Below are 5,546 nucleotides of genomic sequence, written 5' to 3'. Positions count from 1 at the left end.
TTTAACATCCAAACATGCATGCCTATGGGTTATTACTACTTAGAAACTACTCATACAAAATAACACATCTGAATCTCAACTAGATAGAATCCATGTCATATACCACTTCCTCTATTTAATCAAGATTCATATAATTAGCGTCTTTTTTGGAAAGATCTTGCTAAGGATATGTGCAGGCCACATAGAATCCGATGGTTTCTAGTACTGACCAAATTCTCCCATACAAACCAATAGGTCACATAAGCACTATCACGGCCCCACATATCTTGGAAGATTCAGTCCTTTAAAATTAAACCTAACAGATTATTTTTTCTTAATTTTATTTTACATAAAATGTTATGCACCAATCCGAGAACCTCAGCTCATAAAAAATATACTTTCATGACACCTGATACCCATCTAGATGATATCGACCTGGTATTCAATCATAATGCCCTACGTATTTGGAAGATCAAAGAAGACTTAATCATGAATTATGCCAAACACGTTATCTGTTCTCATAATTTGTAAATGAGAAATTCTAAATAAAATCTAGCATTGGTGAGAAGATACCATGGATATATCACAAAGATAAATGAATTTGATATCTAAGTTAGACAAAATAGAAAAAATTTCCCTAAATGAGTATACTAATTAGTAATATTTCATTCGAGCAACAAGATGATACAAACTGGGTATCAACTCGAGGAAGAATGAGCCATAGTCATGGTCCAATATACTCTGCTCAAATCTATAATATATGGGTTTTATCCTTCATAAACAGTAAGATCAGGTCAGTCGATAATAATCATCTAAGTCGATGATATCAACTATCTTAAGATGGTCCTAGTATCACATCACACATATAAAAGCTCACAAAATATGATTCAGACACCCGGATTATAAACACACATATTTTTTGAAAAACTAGTTTTGGAGGATTTGAGAAAATCCTCAAAATGCCACCAAAGTATCAAATTACATGCAAATACCACTTGTCATAGGTTTTCACTTCAAGGAAGCTAATGACGAAAACATAAGTGAGATTTTGAAACTAGCTTGGCCTGTTTTGTGTTTTCCAAGCACTTGATCAGAGCTTCCTTGACAAAGAGCAATATCTCTATCATCTCAATTGTCTGGTCCTTGAGAACGAGACTTTCCTCTCAGAACCACATTCTGGGTCTTTTTCCTTTACCTGACAACCACTATGGAATCCCTTATCATAGAGATTCAAGGTGTACTTGGGTCAATGTTTTGATCACACACAACTATACCTTGCAATTCCCTCCTTTAGGACGCACAACTCCTTCTTGTTCAATTTCAATTTGAATGATTACTCTTTTGAGATATTGAGTCTATGTGAATTTAATAGTCAACACATCAGCACTCTAAGAACGAGATACACTGGACAAAAAGCTAGCAAGAGTGATATCTAATAGAGTTTTTCCTACTAGACTCCAATCTAATACTTCTTTTTTATTTGAAGATATTACTAAAAGAAAAGAAGAATCTCAAATTATGCTCATAATTAGAACTTGACAAGTTGCAGATTGAGCTTATACGCTTGGAGGTTGGGAGTGTATGCATGGTGATATGCTACATTAGATAAGTGGCACATCAAACTTATTGAGCAAGACTGCTCCCATATCAGGCACGTGCACTCGAATTGGCAGATTGTCATTTTCTGCAATTTTTAAATTCTATTATCACATACTCTAATCAAACCTTATTCCAATAATTACACATTTCTTAGATTCATAGAAGAAATTATTTTGCAATTAGTTTGAAGTCATTTCATCAAGAATTCAAATAGAAATCTCAACATTTGGGTATTATCAAAAAATATACACCTTTATAAGAATATTAGCTACATCTGAGCAAACCCACAATTCAAAAGCATGCAATTGATAGCAAAAAAAGAAGAAGATTAAAAACAAATGCACTAAGCTACTGAACTAACAAGGAAGTGTAGAAATGCTTACAATGAGGATTTTTTATTATAAAACCCGAGTTTTCCTCCATCGATTGAGCAAAAGTTGCTCTTTGGATCCATCATGGACGAATCTAGATTAAAACTAGGGTCAGAGAGGAAAAAAGGAAAGATGTTGAGTATGAAAGGATACTTATCGGTATTCTGTGACATTTATCATGTGGACACTCTTATTAACATCTCTATCCACCTTCTTGTTGTAGCCTTTGTAAGCATAGAATCATGGTTGAACTTTATTGTAAATGGTAGTTATCTTTGTATTATATAGGTGTAATAACATATCTGTATATTAGTAAACTATTTTAGGTTTGATTCTATGAATTTTAGAGTATGTCTTAGAAGATCATACCTCTTCGAATATTGTGATAATTGCATTTATCAGTAATTTAAATTTGTGTTGTATTTGAAAAAGCCTTGATAGAGATGCTTCTATCTTTGTAGTTTGTTTTGAATGAGCCCTCCACATTAGCTTTAAAATATAATATTTTTCTTAATTGTGTTATAGTGATGTTTATCTGGTTTACTTACCATTCTCTTATATCTTTAGTAAGTTATATCTTTGGGTTGGTATATATTATTAACGCAATTTATGCTGACATGCATATTTCCTCTATAAATTTGAGTCTGATATAGAGTGAATTTTATATTTAGTGGCCTTTAATAATAATTTTAGTAATGAAATATGCTCCCTTCATATTTAAAGACCTTAAAATCTGATAGTGCAATTACATACTTATTTTTTATCGTGTCTTCAAAAATTAATCCTTCGTTGGTCATATCCCCAAATAAAGTTGCACACATAGTCGGAACAATTTTAAAATTTTTATTTATGCTATCGTAAATAAGTATCATGTGCATATCTTTGGTCTATTATAGTTATTTCCCTCATCTTATCTAGTTTGTTATATCTTGCAACATAGTTGATCAATGACTTTACTTTAGTTTTTATTACAAGATTATCTGTATGTAATTTTATGTTAAGTTTATGATTCCTTTAGTATTTAAAGAATAAAGTATGGAAATTTATAAATACTTACTAATTTTTCTTGTATCTTCCATAGAGAATGTTTCTTTGATTGAGAGAAAGTTATTCTATGTTCTTTAAGAGGAAAACAGTTGGTGCTTCTTCTATAGATATGCCTTTTGTCAACGTCAGTTCAAGTGATTCATAAATGTTTCTGAATTTTTGGTTTATTTTCTTCACTTCTCCATTTGAAATGAAAACAACTTGATTCTTTTGAAGGATGTTTCTTAACTTTCTGATAGTTTCTCCAAACATAACTTCTTGTATTTTTTTATCCTATAAATATTATTAACATCAAAGATTAATGTTTATAAATTATAATCAATTAATGCTAAGCTACTATATTATAGTATTTTATCAGTTTTATATAATTTAGTTTTTTATCAATCAATGTTATTAGTGAAATTATATACAGTTTCATTAATTTATGCAATGACGTTAATTTTTAATCTATTGTATATTTTTAAATTTTATTCCTTAATTGGATATTTCTAATCTATTGTTGCTATTATTTTTTACTAGCATCACCTTAGACTACTTTTAAGATACTAAAAAGAGATAGTAATTTTTAAATTGGAAGTTAAATTTATATATCTTAATAAAAATATTAAACAATTACTCTTTTCCTTACCAAATTTAGAAAATTTAGTTTTTTTTATGATTTTGAACTTTTGAAGGTGTGTTTTGTATTTTTTGAAAATTTGATAATATTTGTTGAACTTTTTAAATTTTATGTTTGGTGCTTGTAATATCCATGTTTTATGTTTTGGTGGTAAGTTTTCAAATGTTAGGATATTTTTTACAACTTTAAAATTTTAAGTGTGTTTTTACAATTATTGAAATGTTTTTTTTAAATTCCAATTTTTAATGTTATGCTAATAATTTTCAAATTAGATTTGTACTTCTAAATTTTTAGAATTTATGTGTGCTTTTTTGTAATTTAGACTTTCGAGGTTATTTCTACAATTTTTGAAATGTTGAGGGTGTTAATTATAAAGTTTAAATTCTTCAGGCTCTACTGTTAATTTTTAAATTTTATGTTTGTTATTTTACGTATTTGAAAATTCAGAGTGTTTATGTAATTTTGAACTTTTGAGGGAATTTTGTGCAATTTTTAAAACTTTTAGGATTTTTTAATCCTTCATGTATTATAATATGTTAGCTACGTATGATTTTTTAATTTTATTTTTTTTAATTTGTTGTGCTATAGGTAGTTCACGTATGATAAGTATATGTATAACTAGTATTCAGATAGATTAAGATTTAAATGGAAATTTTAAAATATTGTTTCGTGTATTTTATTAATCTTATTCTTTTTAAATTGACAAGATGTTGCTAGTTTATATAGGGTTAGTATAAGATATAATTAGGATTAAGATAAATTAATATTTAAATAAAATATTCAAAATAGTGAAGGGTAAATATTGACCATTGAAAGTTTTTAAGTGCTTTTAAAGAAAGTATATATATGACTACCAATTATGAATATTAATTAAACTTTTTTATTCATATCCGTTAAAATTGGATACGGATACATATATGCATGTGAATATACGTATGGATACAAAGAAAAAACTAACTAATATTGATAAAAAATATATAATTCATTTGGTCGAAGATCATTAATATGTTCATCATATATGAAAAACTAAGATTATATTCTTGACCATCAAAATTAATCTCAAATTCCGTAAATTTAAAGATTAAAATAATTGTAATTACATGATCAACATATGTTCCGATATTTATATTGAGATTCAGATATTTCAAATACAGCTGCTGATATGTTACTATATATATCCAAACCTCTCATGTCAAATTTAGGTAACTTTCTGCACCGATCCTGGTAGTCAAAAATAGGCTGCTAAGCGCTAAGATAGATTATTCGCCTCTTTAATATTAAATATGGCCAAAACTGCCGTACTCTCCGCACGAGCAAACTCACGTGCCAACGCCCTATATTGTTTCCCTCTCATAAAAAATTTCTCATCCCTAATATCCGTACCCCATTTTCTCTCCCCCAAAACAATAAATCTCTTCTCCCAACAAAAAAAATGTCCTCATCGACCCACCGCACGGAGCGGCGTCCCCGCCAACCGGCGGCGCACCTAAGCGCTTATTTCTGCCACCAATGCGATCGTGCACCGTCAGGCATCTCACCCTCCCGCCTCCGGCGAGCTCCTTGCCTCTCTAGCCACCGGCGGCTTATCGACGGATTCGACCTTCCCCGCTCCAAACCCTAACCCTAAACCCCTTCTTCCCCTCGAATCCCCCTCCGACTCCTTCTTACCGTCCTTCCTCGCCAACTCCTTGCGAGTCAGCACCCCACCGACGCTTGCCGCCCTCTTCGGCAGAATCGGAGGCGGCAGCGGCGGCGGCGCGGCGTTCCCGATCGCTCCGGCGGTTCCCAGCCTTGTCGAACCCTTTCCAGTTCGTCCAGAACTACATCCAGCGATGGTCAGGCCGACCGGCGGAACATCCACCTCGTCTTTGAGGCGGCGGGGGCCTGCTGGCAACCTTGGGACTACTTCATCGGCGCGCCGGGCTCGAGGC

This window comes from Asparagus officinalis, chromosome 1, assembly GCF_001876935.1.
Source record: "Asparagus officinalis chromosome 1, Aspof.V1, whole genome shotgun sequence".
Taxonomy (NCBI): domain Eukaryota; kingdom Viridiplantae; phylum Streptophyta; class Magnoliopsida; order Asparagales; family Asparagaceae; genus Asparagus; species Asparagus officinalis.
This window is presented reverse-complemented; position numbering follows the sequence as displayed.